Source organism: Petaurus breviceps, unplaced genomic scaffold (genome assembly GCF_028583685.1).
Source record: "Petaurus breviceps papuanus isolate PSGF00001 unplaced genomic scaffold, PetGlider_PUasm1.0 551, whole genome shotgun sequence".
In the NCBI taxonomy this organism is placed as follows: Eukaryota; Metazoa; Chordata; class Mammalia; order Diprotodontia; family Petauridae; genus Petaurus; species Petaurus breviceps.
Window position 1 is genome coordinate 19,095,151 of NW_027186372.1, and position 23,905 is coordinate 19,119,055.

A 23,905-nucleotide genomic window follows, 5' to 3' on the forward strand; every position below is an offset into this window, starting at 1 on the left:
GAGATTAGATAACTTTACTAAGGTCATACAGGAAATAAGTAGTGGAACTAGAATTTAAACCCACATCTTCTGACTTAAGATCTGACACTCTCTCTACTGCCACACTGCTTTTCTAGGTGTGGAACATTACACGGGCATAAATGATAGATAAGTGTGGATTGAGGGGCACTAAGAGTCAGCCCTCTGAACACAGCTATCTGCCTCACTGATTATTGTAGAATACCTGCTATATCCACAGTTATTTAGGCATTTAAGGGTCTGTCAAAATGAACTGTGCTCTCTTGGAAAGTGTGGCACTTTATTATCAGCCATTAACACTTTAAGTCAAGTTAGCTTATTAGTCATTTACCTAGCAAGGTCCAAAGGAATGGAAATAGGACAGAAAGTTTTAAGAAGAGATGGAAAAAAGGAAAGGTCCAGAGTAAAATGTGTCAGGAACTCAATTTGGGGGCTAGAAATACTAGGGCCTTGGTTATATGGTGGTGGAGGTGAGAGGAAAGAAGGAATGATAGCTATAATAGCTAATATTTATATAGCAATAACTTTGTGCCAGGCATAGTACTAAGCACTTTGCAATTACCTTATTGAATCTTCACAACAACCCTGGGAGATAGGTGATATTATTATCTCCATTTTAAAGTATGAAGAATATGAGGCAGAGGTTAAATGACTTCCCCAGGGTCACACAACTACAACATATCTAAGACCAGATTTTATCTCAGGTCTTCCTGACTCCAGGCCCAGTGCTCTCTCTACTGTGCTACCTAGGAAGGGAGGAAAGGAAAGAAAAGAAAGAAAGAAAGAAAGAAAGAAAGAAAGAAAGAAAGAAAGAAAGAAAGAAAGAAAGAAAGAAAGAAAGAAAGAAAGGAAGGAAGGAAGGAAGGAAGGAAGGAAGGAAGGAAGGAAGGAAGGAAGGAAGAAAAGAAGGAAGGAAAGAAGAAAAGAAAAAAAGGAAGAAACACATAAACATTTATTAAACACCAACCAAATGCTAGGCACTATACTAAGCACTTTTTAATTATATCTCATTTGATCCTCACAACAACCCTAGTAGATAGATGGCAATATTATCTCTACTTTACAGCTGAGGAAACAAAGGCAGACAGTGGTCAAGTGTCTTGCCTAGGTTTACAAGACTAGAAAAAGTCAGAGGCTAGAATTGAACTTATGTCTTCCTGATTCAAGGGTGGTAGCTATCATTGAAAAGGAGAGAGTATTAAAAGGGGATAGGAAAGTACTAAAAGAATACTAGAGACAAACTTCACCTACTTGGGAGGCCGAACAATATAGTAGAAAGTATACTGGACCTAGCGTCGGTAGCAACCGGGGTTCTGCATCTAATTTTGTGACCCTGGGCAAGCTCAATTCCTTATTTAAAAAAAAATAGGGATATTAATGTTTGTGGTACCCAACTTATAGGTTGTGAGGATCAAATGAGACAAAATATGTAAAACCAAGTAATTATTTGATCCTTACCCCTCTCTCCAAGTGAATTCATGACAACATCTACTCTCTATGCATCTGGGTGTTACTCAGGTTCTTCTAAAGAGTCAATAAATAAATGAATGAAGCATTTATTAAGCAATTATTAAGTTTCCATGGATAGAGCACTGGATATGGAGTTACCAGAAAGATCTGAATCCAAATCTGGCCTCAGATACTTACTATCTGTGTGACCCTAGGCGGATCACTTTACTGATGTCTGCCTCAGTTTCCTCATTTGTAAAATGAGAATAATAATAGTATTTTTTCCCAGGGTTGTTGCGAGGATAAAATGAAATAATATTTTAAAAAGTGCTTTGAAAGCCTTAAGGCATTATATCACTGCTAGTTTTTATCATCATCGTCATCATCTAAATGAAATGGTATATAAATAGAAAAGTGAGTTTCTGCTCTCAAGTATTCTAATTCACATGTGCCAAGGCTTGTATACACTTGCATACTTTAGTGGATTTGTGACTTGAGTGCTAGGAATGTTCTTTTCAGTGGTATAGATCGCAAATCATCCATGTCTTTTTATATTGTCCATATCCTCCCTAAATTCTTCATGGGAGATCACTCATTCTGGAGATCTTCTAGGTCTTAGCTAGTGTACTAGGTGTAATCCTCAGACTGTCAAGTCAAGAAGCATTTATTAAGTACCTACTACATATCATTAGATTATGAGATCATGAACTGATTTTTTGGAGGTGGTTTTTTTTTTTTTTGCATTGATTTTTCTGTATCCCCGGGGCTAAGCACAGTGCCTGGCAGGCAGTCAGTAAACATTTATTAAGAAACTACTATGTGCCATGTACTGTGCTTAGCCCTGGGGATACAAAGAGAGACAATCTCTTAATATTTGCTTTTGCTCCATGTTTGGTCTGCCTCCTTTTCTCATCCTGCCTTTTGTAGATAGCATCATTTAGATTCCTTCTTGCATGGAAGTCATCACTGGTAATATCCTATAATTTATTTACGCCCACCACATGTATTGCTTTCTTTTGGTTCCTCAGAGATTATGGTATTCCCTGATTTTTAGTTATACATCATCATGGGAAAAATATTATTGTTTAATAAGATGAGTTTTTATATCTGGGAGGACCTTAAAAAGCCATATTACTTCCCAAGTACAATATAACCTAATCCCATCTTTCTATTAAACTCTGGAGTCAGCTTGTTGTCATTGATCCACCTGTATAGTCTAGACAATAGATATTCTCCATTCACTTGGTTTTTTCTTTAAGGATTGTCAGGTTAAACTCTTTTGATTATTTGCAGATCTTTTAGGAGTCATTGTAGTATTACCTTGAGTCTTGACATGATTAGCCCAGTGCCATCCACAATCAGAACTTCATATAACTTCTTCAGGTTTCAAAGTGTCTAGGTCATGGAATCACCATCCTTCTGCTATGAAAGATGATGTTTCATTGCAGGGGATGCTTTTGCATTACAGTAAAAGAGACAGTTATCCTTACAGTGTGATATCACAGGCCCTGGCAAGGTACCTCTTTTTTAATAACGTCCCCATGAGTATGATGCCACAATTGTTGGCTTAAGGGAAAATTATAAAGTCATAGAAATTTTGAACTGAAAGGAGCCTGAGAGAGCTAGTCTTCCCCTTCATTTTTCACAAGTGAGGACCCTGAGACTCAAAGAATCTATCTAACATCACAAAGATAAGGCAGAACAAGGACAAGATTCCAGGGCTCTTGACTCCCGGCTGAATGTTCTGTTTGTTGACTGCTATTAAAATACAAATATCTATGTGAGGAGTAACATATTGCCATAGATTTAGAGGATCAAGAACTAGAAGAGAACATTTAATATCAATAGATTTTTCCACTTTACTTGTAGACTTATTATGTTGGACAGGATTTAAGAAGTTGATCATCAAATTCAGGCCTACACAACATATAGCCCGGGGGCTGCTTGCAGTCCTGCAAAGGATTTTGTCCTGTGAAAGCTGTAGAGAATGTGAAAGAAAGTAAAGATGTAATGAGTGCTCCATCCCTTCCCTGCTTACCCTGTTTTCCACTAGTCACTACTGTGCCTGTCATTTAACTTGGTGGGTGGTTTGCCACTGTGGACTCTCTCCTGTTTGCCACGTGACCCGAGACAACCAGCCATCATCCGTCTATCTCTAGTCTGAGAAAAGTGAGAGTCATATCTTTTCATGGTGTTTTCAGGCTTTACTGGCCTTGACCAGGGACAAAGTGAATGCAGCCACGAGCCAATGCAACTGACACCCACTATGCAATGATCGGCAACAATACAAGGCCTTCTTCCCCTCCTTTGCTGTGAGGCTGAGTGTCTGGTGCTCTCTCCAAGCTCAGGGACTCAGTTCAGTATTTCTGAAGTGAGCAGTTGCTGAGGTAATTTTTTGGTTCTAACATTAAAGTTTTTTCGTGTGACTTTGTAAAATGGGTGATAAAAAGAAACAGAAGATCAAATCACAACATAGAGTGTTAATCTGGAGTGGGAAAATAGATAACTTGTTTACTTAAATGAGAGACAAAGTATTGTCCCTTGTTTGCTGAGAAGTAATAGATGTTCTGAAGGAATACAAGATTCATCACTATTTGAGATCAAAACATCCTGACCTAAGCAAATTGGACACCAATGAACAACAAATTAAAACATCCAAATTGTTGAAAAATCTCAGTGTGAAACAATGGTTTTAGAGAAAGTAAACTCAGAAAATGAGGTGGCTACTAAGCATAGTTTTCAGATTTCTAAAGAAATTGCTGCTGGGAAGTCTTTTACTGAAGGTGACTTCATGAAAAAGTGTTTTCAGATTGCAGTTTCTGGATTGTCTTGATAAAAAAAGTGTTTTTGAGAATAAAAGTTTGTCCCATATGACCTTGCAGCAAAGAGTAGCTGAATATAAACTGATTGTTGACAAGAAGTGTAATACATTCTATTAACTAAATGTAAACAGTAAGAAAACCTGAAGAATGTATTAAAAATTGTACTGCTTAGCAAAGTAATGTTTTAAAATATTAATGTGATTTCATGATAAATAAAAATATTGAATAAGCATAATTAATTGATATTAAGTGAAAAGCACAACTGAACTTCTAATTTAAAAAAAAAAGATCCATCTTGCCTCCATGAAGGTGCTGAGATTCGATCTAGCACAGACTCAGTCTCTGTCAGATTGTTCTGGTATGCTTATCAATACAAGCATTACAAATACTTAGACTCTTAAGAGTCTACACATTAGGGGCAGCTAGGTGGCACAGTGAATAGAGCACCAGCCCTGGAGTCAGGAGGACCTGAGTTCAAATTTGGTCTCAGGCACAATATAAAAACTAGCTGTGTGACCTTGGGCAAGTCACTTAACCCCAACTGCCCTACCGTCTCCCCTCCAAAAGAAAAAAAAGCAAAAAAAAAGAGTCTACCCATTATGACAAATCTTTAATAAACTTTGTTTTACTTTGAAAAAAAAAAAGACTTAGTGCTAAGGGTAAGCTAGATGGCTAAGTACACAGTGTGTTGGGCCTGGAGTCAGGAAGACCTGGGTTCACAAGTTCTAGCTGTATGACCCTATGCAAGTCACTTAACCTCTGTTTGCCTTAATCCACTGGAGAAGGAAATGGTAAACTACTCTAGTATCTTTGCCAAGATAATCCCATGGACCATAGGGTCCATAGGGTCAAGAAGAATTGGGCATAACTGAACAACACCAACAACTTTAGTACTAATCTGGTCCTTGGATAGCAGAACCCATCTCAAAATCTTTCTCATAGCTTTTGTTTCTTTTTGCACGGTCTTTGAGAACCTCAATAGGGCATCAGAAGAATTTTATTAATAAGTTAAAAAAAAGTCTCATTGTGTTGTGAGACATGTTACAAGGGGACAGTTAATTAAATAGGAAAATAATTTTAATGAATATTGTATGTTTTATTTCCTGGCCATCTTCTCATTAGCTACCTTGCTGATGAACCAGAGCTCAAGCCTTGAGAAACTTAACCTTTTTCAATTTAGGAATTCTCACCCTGCTGTTCTGGTCAGTGAATGCGTCATATAGTTAACAGTATCTAGTCTGGCTCTAGTCATGCCTTACTTTCGTACCAGTCATTTTCTTGCCTGCCAATTTACTATTGTGCATATACCCTTTCCTGTCCAACATCCCTTCCAGTTCTAAAATCATAATCAAATCAATGCTGTCATTACCATAGAAAAGGTTGTGAGAGTATGTCAGGCTCTTGCCCTCCACCTTCACTAACCAGCCATATAATTTGTTAAACCAAATTGTGGCAAACCTTTTGTCCCACCACTGGCTTATATTTGTCATCTCTTTGTATTTGAATGTAAACTTCTTGAAAGCAGGGAATATATTAATTTCTGTATTTTCATCCTCATCACTTAGCACACATATGATTCTTTTTTTTTTTTTTGCTTTTTGGAGGTCAATTGGGGTTAAGTGACTTGCCCAGTGCCACACAGCTAGTTTTGTGTGTGTGTGTGTGTGTGTGTGTGTGTGTGTTAAGTGTCTGAAGCTGGATTTGACCTCAGGTCCTCCTGACTCCAGGGCCAGTGCTCTATTCACTGTGCCACCTAGCTGCCCCTGATATGATTCTTGGCACAGAGAAAGTACCTAATAAATGCTTTTTCGTTCATTCATTCACTCATTCAATTTCAAATATGTGAGAAATCAAATAATTTGAAAGCCTGTTTTGGTTATACTGTTTTAATAAAAGTATGGAGAAATGAAGTTGATTGGAGAAAGTTATATGGCGTATATCTATAATTGACTGAAATTTATGTCCATCCTCCCCCCGGAGACCTTTTGCTTTTGTGTCCACCTTTAGAAATGCCTCCTTGCCATGCCAGGCTGGAATTGTCAGCTTAACTGGGCTTTTGGGATCCTTGGCATTTATCATTTTAACTGTAGATGGCAGCCTTGTGCCACTTTTCTGGTTGCTGATGGGCAATTTGATCACTCTAAATATAGAGAGCGTTCAGCCTAGCAGTTTAATGAAGTTTACTAGCTTGTTCGTGTCTTTTCTATGTATGGATGTGACATCCTTTCTCTTGGACTTCATCCATAAATTAGGACTGGAAATTTTTGTGGTTGTAAAAATGTTCACTGAGAGGCAGAGCCTAAGTTCTAATTAACCCCCTGGGACCATTTCACTTTCTGCTGCTGAGCATGGTGAATCCTGGAGGTGCTTCTAACATTCCTAATGGATTATTCTAGTCCTCAGTATATTTCATCTAGGTTAAGCCCACATTTTTTGTTTGTACAGGTCACTCATATTTCTTATTCTTAGCTGAGGCACACAAGATTTTGGAAATGGTATGATGTCTGCTTTCTAATATCAAGAAAGGCTTCATGGATTTTATTGCTAGGAAATACCCTATATAAATGTTCAATCTTTCTAGCCCTTTACACACACACACACACACACACACACACACACACACACACACACACAATCTCTTACTACGTGAAGAAAAGAACTTATTCAATTAGAACTTTTAAGAAAATTAGTCTGTGTCTACATTCACAAAATGAAATGGAGACAAGTTGATTTTTCTGGAGATTTAAAAGAGTTTTTCCAGATAATTAAAGCAAAAAATTCACTTTTTCCTGAATGATGCGTTGTCTGGATATTGTAAATGAATAATGGCATCCAAGATGACTTTTTTTAGAGGGGAAGAGCAAGGATTTTGTAGTTGAAGGAGGAACTGAATTACTGAATTTTATGTGGTTGTAAGAAATCTAATGATATATTACAAGAGACATAGTCTCCAGGAATAAGGAGGTGATAGTTCCATTATATATTGCTATATTCGGACAACATCTGGAGTGTTGTGTTCAGCTCCATTTGAAAGAATACATTACTAAACTAAAGTGTGTCCAGCAAAAGGCAATCAGGATGCTGATAGACCTATAGTTCATGAAATATAAATATTGGTTGAAGAAACTAGGAATACTTTGCCTGGAGAAGAGAAGCTTTGGAAGGACTTAATAGCTATCACCAGGTATTTAAAGGTTTGTTGTTTAAAAGAAGAACTAGACTTGTTCTGGTTGGCTCAGGAGGGAAGAATTCTGAGTATGGATGAAATCTGCAAAGAGAAAAGTTTAGATTTGACAAAAAGAAATAACTAATAATTAGACTTGTTGAGAAGTGGAACGGATTGCTTCAGCAGTTGGTAGATACCCCTTCACTAGATGCTTTAAGCAAGTGTCATATGATTCTTATTTGTAGAAGGGATGGTTTTTCAGGTGTGAGTTGGGTCATGTGGCTTCTGGAGCTCCTTTCAAATCTAAAGTTCTATCATTCTGTGAAGCATTTTTTTGTTATATGCACAACATGAAGGGTTCTATAAGGAATACATAAGCCTAGAACCTGAGGAGACAAAATTAAAAGGCTTGAAACAACAAAGAACAATATAAGACAGAATATAGTTATTTTGATGGTCTGAGAATACCACTTTAAGAATAGGTAGGGCTTTTGCGGGTTGGCAGGGCATGAGGCAGCAGCACCATGAAAGCCTCGGGCACCCTGAGAGAGTATAAGGTAGTTGGGCGCTGCCTGCCCACTTCCAAGAGCCCGGTGCCACCTCTTTATTGCATGCGGATCTTTGCTCCTAATCATGTGGTAGCGAAGTCCCGGTTCTGGTACTTCGTTTCCCAGCTGAAAAAGATGAAGAAGTCTTCTGGAGAAATCGTATACTGCGGACAGGTCTTTGAAAAGTCCCCTCTTAGAGTGAAGAACTTTGGCATCTGGCTGCGTTATGATTCCAGGAATGGGACCCACAACATGTACAGGGAGTACAGGGACCTGACCACTGCTGGTGCCGTCACTCAGTGCTGCCGAGATAGGGGAGCCCGTCACCGTGCCCGGGCCCACTCCATCCAGATCATGAAAGTGGAAGAAATTCCTGCCAGCAAATGCTGCCGGCCCGCAGTCAAGCAGTCACGACTCCAAAATCAAGTTCCCTCTGCCCCACAGAGTTCTGCATCGCCAGCACAAGCCATGCTTTACTACCAAGAGGCCCAACACCTTCTTCTAAGATTAGAGACAATGAGATACCTGTTTGGTTTAAATAAATTTCTCAATTGGAAATTCCCCCCCCCCCAAAAAAAAAGAATAGGTAGGGAATGTTTGTGAAAATAAAGCTATGGATTATGTATTATGTCTGGAACTCTCAAACCTGCCCAGAAGTTTTTGCGACCAATTTTTTGACAGTTACCTTCTAAGAGATGCAGCATATGCTTTTCCACAAGGGCCTTATCACTATAGACTCACCTCTCCTGGAAAACTGACCCTTTATTAACTTTAGAGGTACCAAATATAACCATGGTACAGATATCTTGGGGAAGGAAAACAAATACCACACACAGCTCCCCTGACTACCTTTGGACAAGTCTATATACATGGAAAGTCATGCAGAAATTCTTCTATTTACTTCAAGGAAATCTCCAAAGAAATCTAAGCAACACAGCCCTGTGCCCCTCCTGGAGGCTTCTCTGGGGCTGAAGCATTCTTTTTAGACAACAAATCTGTACCAAGGCTTTACAACTGAGTCTAGTCTAATATTGAGTATAAGTGGTCAAGGATAACACCAAGGTTCAAATCTGGGAGAATGGAAGAATAGTGTGTAGTGCCAGTGCAATATTTATAGCACTCACAATCACGATAAAGACCGTGACTATAAGTATGGCATGACGTTCCATCGCAAAATAGACCAAACTCTCCAGATAGAGGACAGAACAGAAGCATTTATTCAGACACCAGAAAACACAATCCCCAGACCAGTAAACCAATTCCATCACAGTACCAAAGATATTCAGATGCCATAATAACACGGAGAGCCACAGCATCCTTCAGTCTTCCCACAAACCAATACAAGATCAATATCTACTCACAAACCTCCCTCTAGCTCCTTGCCTCAACCTTCTCTCTTCCCCACAGGCTGGCTAGCTCTGACCAGCTTCCTGTGGGTTCTGCTTCCCTTCAGCAAACTCCTCCCACCACAGGCTCCATGTGACTGCATTCAGCCTATCAGGGGGCAGAGTTTGTCTTCAAAGCAGGGGAGGTCTTCAAACTCCCCCCTAGGTCTATTAAGGGGCAGGGAAGATCTTCAAATTCTCATTCCCATTACATAGTGGTACCTCTAACAGAAATAGGGAAGTTACCCTCTTCTGTTACCATGTCTTGAATGGATGTTTCCCTCCCTCTTTCACAATTTCCATATGTTGATATTCCCTTTTCCCCTGCAGGACCCAATTTAGAAACTACTTCGTCCATGGAATGTTTGCTTACTACCTTACTTCCTTACTCCTCAGAGTATAATTTACCTTCTCTCAAATTTCTTGTAATCTTTTACCTTCTTCTTCCCTTTGGATGTATCTCTTTTTCTCTACTCTCAAAGACATTTGCACACTTGTTCTTCCCTGTTAGGTTATCTATCTTTGTATCCCTGAATCCTAGAACAGTGCCTTGCACACAGTGGGGGCTTAATAAATATTTTTTGTTAAATGATTTTTTTTCTGGTATTATATAGACTTATGCTCTGAGATATTATGGATCTTCCTGGGAGATTTGTCCAAGAGAGCTGCTGTCAGAAAAGGCTTTGCAAATTCTAATGTACTATCAAAATATAAGTGATGACTCTTCAAGGAATGATAACTGACTATTTAGTAGGAAAATAGGAGGAAATAAAATGCATGAAGCCCTCTTTTTGGTAACATAAGCTAGATTTGCTACCTGACTACAATTAACCGGATCATTCCAGTTTTTTTTTTTTTCATTTTTGTCTCATGTCCCAGGAATGCTAAAGGGAGAATTGTACTCAGTCAAGGTCACAGAGGGATTCATTTTAGAGAAACTAATGTTGCCTCTGGAGCTTTCTTCTTTCATAAGTCTCCCTTGCCATTTGCATTCATATTCATTATTCTGCCTCTAAAATGAAATTGTTAGATGCATCGACTATAGCATACTAATATGTTAGAATCATGTTAACCAACAGCTTGATGTGTGTGTGTGTGTGTGTGTGTGTGTGTGTGTGTGCGCCCAGTTGTGTGAGACTAGGGTTTTCCATTATACCAAGTTCTCATATTGCTGTACTTAACTCCCTGGTGTCTAATAAAAAAAGCTTTATGTCTATGTACTGCCACTCAGTATGCAAATCCAGATATCCCCAATTCTCCTTGGCCATACGGAACATTGATTTCTGTAAGAAATCATACAGTTTGATTATAGTCAACTAGATAATTATGGGGATAGGATTATGGTGATATTATTTCTAAGGAAGATTTTGAGTAGAGAGAGGAGAACACTGCAGGTTTCCCTCTAACCTGGCTTCCCCCACTTACTCTTCAAGTACTCAACATAACTCACTTGTATTTTTCAAGCATCTTTTTACAAATTTAACTTTCTATGAAGACTTATGGTCTGCAATACCAAGTAGAAAACCTAATAAATCAGTATTTGCCTAAATATCAAAAAGGCCAATGCCTGGCCTTTCTTCAGTATGCACTGACTACGTCTATAATTTAAAGTAATTAGATTGCTTACTTTGTCAATCAACCCATTTATTTGATTAGTTAATTAAGGCTTCATCTTTGTTGACCAAATGTATGAACATGAACTTCAGTTTGATTGAAATTTTGGCTTGGTCTATGTCTACACAATTCACAGATAACTGGTTGAATTAACTCTATGAAAATTGTTAAATCATCTGTTATTTATTGTACAGACAAAGTGCTGACTAAATGTATGAATTTTTAATATTTTACTTTGCAACTGGTTATTTTGTTTTCCTGTATATATTATCATTGAACGTTTTGTTTTCCCTGATTGTTTTTGTATAAATTAATATTAATATATTCATTTCAAGGAATGAGCTTTAGAGCAATTAGTAGTTGGAAAAGAAAAAACAGAATCACAAATATTGATTAAAATTATTTAAAATCACTTAAAATGCTTGGATTCTTGAAACTGATAAAGAATTCTTATTTTCTTTTTTTTCTTTTTAAACCCTATATTATTAAACAATTAGAGTGCTAGAATACAGGAACTGTGTACCCTGAATTTTTCTATCTCCTGGATCTCTCCATTCCCCTAGACAGTAATGTGGACTGTATATATTTAAGTATTTGGTGAGACTATCATTGCTTAGAAAAAAAAAATTACATGTGGGCTCTCAAAAGAGACTCTTAGGTGATGGGGATTGAGTAACAGAATAAATGCTTTGTCAGAAATGAATCCAAAGCTATCTACAAAGACCTTTTTTTTTTTTTTTGCTTTTTGGATGGCAATTGGGGTTAGGTAACTTCCACAAGGTCACATGGCTAGTTTTTTTGTTTGTTAAGTGTCTGAGGCTGGATCCAAACTAAGGTCCTCCTGACTCCAGGGCCAGCACTCTACTCACTGCAGCACCTAGCCACCCCAAGGCCTTCTTCTTATAGACTCAGCCCTTATATGAAAATAAACCTTTTCCCAATTAGGAATGGCATCAAATAGTTCTGCAAAAGAACAGTCTTCCAGAGAAAGGAAAGATAATCACATGCACTCTCTTGGGTGGCTTCCTTGCCAGTTAGCATACCAGGGAAGATACATTGAGGAAAGTTTATTATCAGAAAACCCACGCAATGAAATGATCCCATTCCCCTACCTCAGAAAGTCTTGGGGACAAGTCCTAAAGAAATAAGTCATCCAGCCTAATTAAATCTGTTGGTACTAGTAATAATTCTTTTTCCTCCTTAAAGGGATTGAAGCCATAAAACAGGGGTATAAGGGAGACAGACCTTGTTCTCTGATATTACTACAAGTATTTCTACACTGTGGGTTCAAAAGGAAGGGGATTTCTGGCTAACAGTCCCAAGTACCTTTCCCTTTTAGGGGTTTCTAAGCAGAATCTACATGGGTATCTGTGGGGTAAAAGAGGCTCCTATTAGAAAGTTAACATGTTGTGTGTCTAGCAGTCTTAAATATTTCCTTTCTGGGAAAAGAGCAAACCACAGGATGGTAGTGTGAATGTGAAAAGGAAAGGCGGGGCAGGCATCCATGGGGAAAATGATACTTGATGGAAAGATGGATTTTGTCCCTTTGGCAACACAAATATTTTTTGTCTTCTAAATGGAGTATATAACCTGGGGTGGTACTAAATCTAGAGAACTTTAGATATGGAAATGAAGCATGAATCAGTGGAGAAGGAAGAGAATTGTATATATTTTTAATGGACTCCTACGAGTCCTTTGTATTACCTATATTTTCTATAAGAGTAGAATAAAGATCCTCTTCTAACTGATAAATGCATCATTTCCTGGAGTGCTTATATGGGATCTATGAGACCCTGTTACCCTTGTGGAGACCTATAACATAAACAATATTCTGTGATTTCTAAAAGAATGGAAGTGATAGTAAGAGATATTGAGGATAGTGATAATTTGGAGAGAAGCCTGTTAGGTCAAGCCAGAGCTCAGGGACCCTGGGCCATTGGTTACATTCCCATATTTGTAGACAACAAAAACACAGAATATTATTTAGGGAATATATAGTCTAATACCATTACTTTTCAGATGAGGAAAGAGGTCCTCAGAGGCTAAATGATTTGTCTAAGGTCATGCAACTAGTTTGTGGCAAAGTCAGAAGAGGTATTTGTGTCTCCAATGAGAAGTATTATGTTGCAACAATTGTAGGATACTTTCAGGCAAGCATAGGTGTGTAGATATTCTTGATCTCTAATTTCTCATCATTTGCAATAGAGGAAAAAACCTGTGCAATTCTTTTTTTAAACTTTTATTTATTTTTAGTTTTCGACATTCATTTCCACATGATTTTGAATTCCAAATTTTCTCCCCATCTCTCCTCTACCCCCACCCCAAGATGGCATGCATACTGATTACCCCTTCCCCCAGTCTTCCCTCCCTTCTAGCCTCCCCACATCCCCCTCCTCACTTCCTCTCCCCTTACTTTCATGTGGGGCAAGATAGATTTCTATACCCCATTGCCTGTATATCTTATTTCCCAGTTGCATGTAAAAACATTTTTTAACGTTTGTTTTTAAAACTTTGAGTTCCAGATTCTCTCCTTTCTTCACTCCTCACCCATCCCTTTGAGAAGACAAGCAATTCAATATAGGTTATACATGTGTAGTTATGCAATAGATTTCCATAGTAGTCATATTGTGAAAGACTATATTTCCCTTTATCCTATCCCACTCCCCCACCATTTATTCTATTTTCTCTTTTGATCCTGCCCCTTTTCAAAAGTGTTTGCTTCTGACTATCCCCTCCCCCAATCTTCCTTCCCTTCTATCATCCTCCCCTGTTATCCCCTTCCCTGCTACTTTCCTGTAGGGCAAAATACCCATTTGAGTGTGTATTTTATTCCCTCCTTAAGCCAAATCCAAAGACAGTAAGGTTGACTCATTCCCTTTTATCTCTCTACTCTTCCCCTCCATTGTAACAGCTTTCTCTTGCCTCTTTTATGTGAGATAATTTACTCTATTCTATCTCCCCTTTTCTCATTATTCCAATATATTCCTCTCTTATCCCTTAATTTTATTTTTTAGATGTAATCCATTCATATTCAATTTACCCTGTGCCCCTCTGTCTATACACATATATGTAGATAGACAGATAGATATAGATTTAGATATAGATATATTCCCTTCAACTATCCTAATACTGAGAAAAGTCTGAGTTACAAATATTGTCTTTCCATATAGGAATGTAAACAGTTCAACTTTAATAAGTCCCTCATGATTTCTCTTTTCTGTTTACCTTTTAATGCTTCTGTTGCTTCTTGTATTTGAAAGTCAAATATTCTGTTCATCTCTGGCTTTTTAATCAAGAATGCTTGAAAGTCCTTGATTTCATTGAATATCCATATTTTCCCCTGAAGTCTTATATCCAGTTTTGCTGGGTAGGTGATTCTTTGTTTTAATCCTAGCTCCTTTGACCTCTGGAATATCATATTCCAAGCCCTCCAATCCCTTAATGTAGAAGCAGCTAAATCTTGTGTTATCCTGATTGTACCTTCACAATACTTGAATTGTTTCTTTCTAACTCCTTGTAATATTTTCTCCTTGACCTGGGAATTCCAGAATTTGGCTATAACATTCCTAGGAGTTTTCTTTTGGGGATCATTTTTCAAGAGGCAATTGGTAGATTCTTTCAATTTCTATTTTACCCTCTGGTTCTAGAATATCAGGGTAGTTTTCCTTGATAATTTCTTGAAAGATGATGTCTAGCTTCTTTTTTTGATCATGACTTTCAGGTAGTCTAATAATTTTTAAATGATCTCTCATGGATCTGTTTTCCAGGTCAATGGTTTTTCTGATGAGATATTTCACATTGTCTTCTATTTTTTTTTCCATTCTTTTGGTTCTGCTTTATAATGTCTTGTTTTCTCATAAAGTCATTAGCTTCCATTTGCTCCATCCTAATTTTGAAGGAATTATTTTCTTCAGTGAGCTTTTGCACCTTCCTTTCCATTTGACCACTTCTGCTTTTTAAGGCATACTTCTCCTCATTGGCTTTTTGTACCTCTTTTGTCATTTGGGGTAGTCTATTTTTTAAGGTGTTATTTTCTTCATTTTTGGGGGGGTCTCCTTTAGCAAGCTGTTGACTTGTTTTCCATGATTTTCTTGCATCACTCTAATTTCTCTTCCCAATTTTTCTTCTATTTCTCTTACTTGATTTTCAAAATCCTTTTTGAACTCCTCCATGGCCTGCGACCAATTCATATTTTTCTTGGAGGCTTTTGATGCAGGAGTTTTGACTTTGTTGTCTTCTGCTGGTTGTATGTTTTGATCTTCTTTGTCACCAAAGATAGATTCTATAGTCTGATATTTTTTTCCTCTGTTTTCTCATTTTCCATTTTTGACTTTTGAGCTTTTTGCCAAAGTAGGACTCTGCTTCTAGAGTGGAGAGTGCTTTGTCCTAAGTTTTTTTTGGGTTTTGGTAGCTGTTGTCACAGCTCCTCCTAGGCACCTGTAAATTCCTCAGAACTGTGAGAAGGACTGCCTCTCCACAGCTGCCACAAGCTCTGCCACACCAGCCCTCCTCTTCACCTCAGGACTGCCACCCAAGACTGCAACCAACATCCAAGCAGGGCAAAAGTAGTGCCAGCAAAGAGATTCCTGCAATTGCTCTATGATCAACTGCTTGAGCCCCCCACCATCTGTGGGCCTGCCACTGCTGTTGTTGTTGCTGCTGGTGCTGCCTCCTCTGCCCCAGGCTGGGGCCAGACTATGCTTTTCTCTCACGCAGGTCCAATAGATTCCCCACTGACCTTCTACTTTTTCTTTGGCATTTGTGGTCTGAGAAGTCTGGAAACCGCCACAGCTGCCAGTGATTCAGTCCCCTGAGGCTTGCTCTGGGCCCATCTGTGCTGGTGGTCCACATGGGACTGTGCTCTGCTCCCAGCCTTGCTGTCAGCCTGCCAGGCTGTCTTCAGCTGGATATGTGTTTCACTTTGTCATTTTGTGGCTTCTGTAGCTCTAGAATTTGTTTAGAGTAATTATTTATAGATATTTGGAGGTGTTTGAGGGGAAGAGCTCGAGCAATTTCCTGCTTTTACTCTGTCATCTTGGCTCTGCCCCAACTTGTGCAATCCTTTAAATCGGATAGCAGGCTGCTGCAAGTGCTCTGTGGAAGCATTTTGTCTATAATCATATTAGAAACCATAACTGATGTCAGTAGGTTTCAGAGGCATTGACCAAAACCTAAGTTGGCTGGGCGCCTACCCTGAGTTTTGCATGGATTTGATACCTGCATTTAAACTCTAGCCTGACCTTTCTTTTTGTGTAAGTGTAAGTAGTGCAGTGTTATGTTAGAATCAGAGGGAAAAGCAAAAGGTGAAAAATCGTCAAGTTCATTTGTCCTCTTACTGTCATTAAACAACAGGAGATGTGTGAACTTGTTTTTCATTAGTCAACACTGGAAACACTGTACTCCTTTAATAGGGTTGTCAGCTCCACTTCACTTATATAAAAAGGCCCTGGGAAGGAAAAAAAACTGCTGTTTTAATCATAGAAGCATGAATTGACCTGCTCTTTTTCTGTAACCAAACAAAAAACAAACTGCAATATACGTGCTGATATCTTGAATAGCAGGTGAGGTTCACTTTTCAAAAGGAACACAAAAGTCCCCAATCCAATTACCAGCCTTGATTTTAGTGGTCATCTGGGATCGACCTGGAGTTGCAGGTAGCTCCAGTGTGTGACTGGAGCACAGATACCACATTAAACAAGGCCTTCAGATTGAATTGGATTTTTTTTTAAGCAAGCAAGAAAGAAAATCAAACCTAATAAATCCACAATTTCTTCCACTTACATAAAACAAATAGGAAATCTGTTCTTGTTCCTTATAAGATTCTTCTCCTTGTATGCTAGCCAGATAATTCACCCTGGATACCTGATATTACTTATATTGCTCTATTGTTCACAGTATCAAAAGAAGTGAATCATTTGTATTATTGAGCTATTAATTAATGTGGAGAAATACAATAAGATAGGGTGAGGAGAAAGAAAGAGGAGGGAAAAGATAATTCTCTCATCTAAGTATGAAGGATTGTGATCAGAAGTGATAGAGGAAGCAATCATGAGTCCTTGAAAGTAAATCTTTGTGAATTTTTTTTCTCTAATAAAGACTTAGTCTTAGGGGTGGCTAGGTGGTGTAGTGAATAGAACACTAGCCCTGGAGTCAGGAGGACCTGAGTTCAAATACGGCCTCAGACACTTCTCACATGTACACACACACACACACACACACACACACACACACACACACACACACACCATGTGACCTTGGGCAAGTCACAACTCCAGTTGCCCTCCAAAAAGCAAAAAAAAAACAATCTTAGAATGAAAACTATGCTTATGTTTCTGTCTGCATATACACACACTATATATAATATATATGCATATATACAAATATATGTGCAGTAGTATTGTGTTTATACATATATGAATTGTATATGTTACATACATGTGTGGACAATAATCACAGAATATTAGAATATGTGTTTCATTCCCATACATATGGTGTATAAATACAAGTCAGGTTAGAGTTTAAAACTAGGTACCTAATAGACTCACATTTCAGGGTGAGTCTATTCAGATGCAATATCTATTCATATTATCAGGAAGGTAGGAAAGTTGGTTTGGAGAGTAAGAAGATAGCAATTGTTTCCAATAGTCCTAATGAGGAAACCTTCCTCTTTCTTGCATTGAAGTTACTGTAGGACAGGATTTGACCTGTAATTCATTAATATGTAGAATTCCCTGATGAGGAAGCTCCCCATACTTTTGTGGTTTGTCTCCTTCTCTGAAGCCAATCTTTGAGATTTGCCTAGAGCAGGGGTGGGGAACCTGCAGCTTTGAAGCCACTTGTGGCCTTCTAGGTCCCTGCTTGTGGCCTTTAGAATGAATCCAAGTTTTACAGAACAAATCCTTTTATTTACTGTCTGTGTAAAATCCTTTTATTAACTTCTGTGAAATCTGGATTCAGTCAAAGGGTCACAACTGAGGACCTAGAGGGCCACATGTGTCCTTGAGGCTAGATTTCCCACACCTGGCCTAGAGCACTGAATGGCTAAGTGAAGTAGCTAGGATCATATAACTAGTAAGTGTCAGCCATAAGACTTGAACCTGTGTCTAAGTGGATTTGAGGTCAGCTCTTCTACCTACTCTGCTGTGCTTGCTTATCTACAGAGCAGATGCAAGTAACAGATGAAAGCATGAGAAACCTGTGTCTTGCTGGTGAACTGATATTTAGCTTGTCCTATTAAACTGAAATGGTGGTGCTGTGTATGTATTGGAATAAGGGAGATGAAGAGGCAGGTGAGACCTCTCCATGGCAGAGCAGTAGAGCCGTGCATGTGTGTATTTGTGTGTGATGTTACTACATAGTTTCCTCTAAATATCTATTTTTGTATTACCCTGGGTACCTTTGTCTTGGTAGAAGTTTTGGTCATTAGGCTGTGCTATGAGAAGTCAGGTTGCAATCGGGTACAACAACAAAGAGTTTGTGTGATGATGATGTTGTATCATAAACATCTGAAATAGCTGAATCCTTGACAACACTTAACTGAATCCCTCCTCATTCCCTTGTGTGTGTATGCCTGCCTCAGAGGTCTACAGTCCTTTGATAGTCAAAGGTCATGGGATTCTGACACTCAAGATTGGTTTGTTATTTTTGTGGCCCTTATGAGCATCAGTTGTATATTTTCATGGAATTCTATACAGAAAGAGTCTTTATCTTACATTTAGGATAACTTCCTGTCAGCATTGGAGAACTGGGCAAGATGTTTCTCTAGTTTCAGGTCATGCTATTGTACACATACATATTTAAAATTACCCTAAAAAAGGCTTATGGTGTTCCAATGGACTAAAAACCAAGGCATGGCATTTCCGAACCAAGTTCTTAGGTTGGTGTTCTGTGTGAACTGATCACAATTAACCTTTTTTGTGTTATACCATCTAAAGAAAGCCAGACACTTGGGATTGAAAGATAGTCAGGACTAGCCTGCAGATTTCACAGATTTAGGGGTAGGAAATATTGTGGATTTGAGACAGATAAGAGCACATGAAATTCAGATAGAAGAGATACATAATTCAGATACTTCCAGATACTTTTAGGAAGCATGTTTTGGGGAAAACAGTAAAAATGTTAGATTATTTTTAGGGAAGAAGCTTAGAATGGATATGAAGAGAGAAACTACATTTCTTAGAAATCTCTAAGAATAGCTACCTAGGTAGAATAGCAGAGGAAAACCAAATGTAATCCAACGGATCAGCTAGATTCTAGAGATTTCCGCTAGTCTTGACATTATGAGATTCTTTAACATTTATCTCAAACTTATTTTTATTTATTATTCTAGAATTTTTGGAACACTTTTGATGCATTGTATCATCTCTATTTACTTTTCTTTGTTTTAAATATTTTCTTTCTCTTCAATTTTTCCTTTGATAACAAAAATTTAGTATGCTTCTTGAATGCAGGGACTGTGTAATATTTTTGCATTCTTGGTATCTAGCATAGTACCTGACACAGAGTAGGCACTTAATAAAGGCTTGTTGATTGATTAATTGTTGTTCAAGGCTAGACCTATGAGCAAAATAGCAGCATTTCTTTATTTAGAATTTTAAATGGGCATTTAAGGTCTCTTTTAAAGAATTATTTAATTATCTTCTTTTATCTTCTCTCACATTGATTCTATGAACTATCAGCCTCATAAGCGAGAACAAAAATGATCTCTGATCGATTACTTCAAAGTGACAAGAAAGAAATGGAGACACCTAACTCTCCTAACTCCCAGAATTCTGAGTCAATCTCTCCTTTCCTATGTAATTCCCATATAATTGACCAAGAATACAAACACAAGTACTTAAAGTTTTAGGGATGCAGAACATCAGAAATGATTACAGCAAATCAGGCTTCATGAATATTCAACTCATTTCTGCTTAGAGATACTTGAGTTACCTAAATTAAAAATACAAAATTACTTTTTGTAAAGAGAACAGCAGGGCCTTTTATTTTAACAATTGGAAAATATCACTGGGAATGGTCTTCCTGTGATTGTGCACATAATAACGGTGCAAGGAAAATAATACTTTTCTGAAAGCTTGTTTTAAATAGGTTTTTCATTTCCAGAATCCTCTTTAAAACTAGAATAAGGAAACAGTGACTGGCACTATCTTCTTACTCCCAAACTGCTCAAAATCTTAGACCAATTATTCTTATATCCAAGGGCATCATCATTGTTTCTAGGCCCTTAGAGTCATCCTCAGTGGTAGAATTTAAAATAGAGTCATAACTAGCAATTCTAGTGCCAGGGCAAGTCATAGTCTGGGAAAAGCATCATGAAAAATATCTTCAAATCAGGTTTTAAAGAAAAATTTGCTTTGATGGTATAATGGTAATGGTAATTTGAAAATCTTCCCTGCCCTTTAATAGGCCTAAGGAAATTTGAAAATCTTCCCTGCCCCTTAACAGGTCGAATGTAATCACACGGAACCTGTTGTGGGAGGAGTTTGCTGAACAGGTGGAGCAGGAAGGGGTAGAGCAGGAAATGAGTCAGAGCAGTTAGAGCAGAGGGAGAGAGAGGACACAGGCAAGCAGACAGCTAGGATTGTGAGTGTTTGTTTGTGGGAAGGCTTTGGGATAGTGTTGCTTCCTGAAGTGATAAAGTGTATTAACTTCTTTGTTGCTATGATGGATTTAGTTTTCTGATGTTGGGATTTGGCTTTCTGGTATCTGAATTAATGTTTTACTTCTTTCTTCTATATGGAAAGTCTATTATATTTTGCGATTCAGAACTATGCCAGTATATTCATAGTTGCCATCGGTGCATATCACTTAGAATTGCACATGACTTCCCATGGGATTTATCTCTAGTTATTAGGTCTCTAGTCACTTCATATGGAAGAATCATATTTGGGATACTTGACTTGTACCCAACTTAAAAAAAATCTCTTACCATTATTAGAAGCAATAAGATATAAAGGAAATAATATTGGATTTGGAGTCCAAGGACCCAAATTCAAAGCTTTACCATACTATTTACTATCTATGAGATTCTGGACCTTGGCTTCTTCTATAAAATAAATATGCCCTTTGGAGTCCCTTCAGATGATAAATCTATGATATTGTGGTCCCTAAATCCAGAAGATCACCTTTAGGATGAGGTCTGATAGAATGCTGCCTGGTTGTCCTTTGGAAAAACAAAGAATGCTAGTGTTTGAGTCAATAGATCTGATTTCAGATCTTTGTCTTGCCACTAGCTAGTTATATGACATTGGACATGTTATTCCCCCTCCTTGGCATCCATTTCCTCACTTATAGAATGAAGGGTTTGAACTAGATGAACTGTAATGCTAATTGAGGCTATTGTAACCACCTGTTTATTTATATAGGACTAAGAGACACTCTTAAGTCCAATAGTACAAGGGAGTCCAATAGAAGAGAACAAGGCCCAGTTGTTCTAATTAGCTGGACTATTCCTAAAAGAACCTATTTACTCTAGTTATTCTTTTGAGCCATTTAGCACACCACAGTAAAGCAGATAAAAAGGTGTGGAACAACTCAGTTTATCTTTAGGATTAGGTCATTATTAGGGCAGCTAAGCAGTATAGTAGAAATAGTGCCAGGCCTAGAGTCAGGAAAACCTGAATTCAAATTCAGCCTCAGACACTTTCTAGCCGTGTGACTCTGGGCAAGTCACTTAATCCTGTTTGCCTAAGTTTCCTCAGCTGGAAATGAGCTAGAGAAGGAAATGGCAAACCACTCCAGTACCTTTGCCAAGAAAGCCCTGAATGGGTCACAAAGAATTGAACAAGACTGAATTAAGTGAACAACAACAAATAAATAGGTCATTATTACCATTTTTTTGTGTGTGGGGGGAATTTAATTCTAGATTTATGAAGACTACAACCCTAGGAACCCGAATAAAAACTGGAGTTGTAACTAAGAATTTTTTCACCTATGGTAAAATCAGTTGAAAGTGGGAGGGAAATAGAGATAGGAGGGAGAACACAGAGCACAGAAGTGCCAGTACAGAACACAGTGGTGCCAGAGACAGACACCTTATTCCCAACCCTTATTTCTTTGGTAGCTAGGTGGGGCCCTGGGAGAGGAGACACTGAGGGTAGCTTCCCAGAGGTTATTTGTCCTATCCTGTGATATGGGCCTTTGGAGGACTGTAAGGTGAGGTACCAGAACTTTTGTTGGGGTGGGGAAGAAGTATATGTTCCTGTCAAGGAAGGACAATCAGAGAAAAAGCATCTTTATCTTGCCCTAAATAGCACTCTGCAGGGAACTTCAAATCTTGCTTTTGACTATTTAGACTTTAATTCTAGTCTACTCTAGAAGAAAAAGGATGGACTCAGCATTGCTTATATCATTCATAGACTCACAGCATTATGAATTCTGAGTGGGGAGATACTTTAGAGGTCATCTAGTTTACCCTACTCATTTTAAAGATGTGGAAACTAAGACTCAGAGGAGTTAATTTTTTCACCTAAGGTCATATAGTTAATGAAGCTGTGATTTAATTTATATGACAATCCATTTTATCAAACAGCTCACAAAAGCTGTGTAACTTAGTCTTGGAGAGTTGAGTGAGGTTCACAAAGGTTGACTTGTCCATCCATGGTCATACAGCTAAAAAGTGCCTGAGTATTACTTACTTAAATTATTTTGCTAGCCCAGGGGAGGGGAACCTGTGGCCTTGAGGCCACATGTGGCCCTCTAAGCCTTCAAGTGCAGCTCTTTGACTGAATTCAGGGTCACACTTGAGGACCTAGAGAGTCACATGTGACTTTGAGTCTCCAGGTTTCCCACCCCTGTAACAGTTAGCCTGTAATGTGAGGATTAAAAAAAAAACAACTTTCCCTAGAAATTAAGGCCCTAGAAAGACTATATTGTGAATAACTTTCATTGGAACTACTTTATTTTCAAATCCTTAACAAGCATCCATTATTTTATTTTAGTTTGATTAAAAAACTAAAAAGAAAGGAAAATTGGCAAGAGTTTTTAAAGGTAAACACTAATTACAGGCTCTTGGAAATATTTCCTAATGAATCAGTTTGAAAATTGTGCCTTTTTGCATTAGGATTCATTACTTTACCTCAAATGACAGTAGAATCAAACCTTACTTCTAGGAGAGAAAGGCCATAAATGATGAAGAAGATACATATATGTGTATATTGTATGTATATATACATACAATACACACACACACACACACACATATATATATATATATATATATATATATGTCTGCCACTGTCTTTGACCTCAGTTTCCTTTACTATCTTGTCAGTAGAAAAAAATCCAATCAGTTATTTAACATTCTGAATTTTTATACACATATATTTATTAACACGTGTCTATGCATATTAATATAAAACAAAATCCAACTTTTATTTAGTTTTTATTCTTTCCATTTTCACTCTTGTGTTGGCATCTTTAATCACGAGGATTTATAAATTTATAGCTAAAGTCAACTGGCTGATAGACATTGCAAGCAACTTTACCAGTCTGGAGTTCAAATTTCCTATAAAATGAGTAAGTTGGACTAAATTAGGTCCTGTCTAGAATGAAGCTCTATGATAGCATTAGGTATAGAATTGTGGAGTTTCAGTGCTAGATAAGATGTTGGATATATTTGGTCCAACTCTGTCATTTTATTGATGAGGAAATTAAAACTCAATAAGGGAAATGACTTACTCAAAGTCATATACCTATTTAACAGATCAGCCTGCATCGGAGTGAAGGGCTCTTGACTCCCTTTTTTTAGTGACCAGAGAGAATGATTATTAGTTCAATGACAATACAAATAAAGAACTTTCTAAAGATTTTTGGGTTTTTTTTTTTGACTGACATTCAAGAATGCCATTCAATTCTGATTGCTAAGATAGCTGTAAACTTTTTCTTAAAAAATACGTTCTATTT

The 23,905-nt window shown here is 37.9% G+C and overlaps 1 long non-coding RNA gene and 1 pseudogene across 1 annotated transcript in view; both read left to right on the forward strand.

The window, feature by feature from the left end:
- LOC138172693 (uncharacterized) overlaps positions 1 to 23,905 on the forward strand; it is a 384,760-nt gene that overhangs the window by 48,314 nt on the left and 312,541 nt on the right. The window lies entirely within an intron of this gene.
- LOC138172529 (large ribosomal subunit protein eL20 pseudogene) lies at positions 7,937 to 8,556 on the forward strand (annotated as a pseudogene).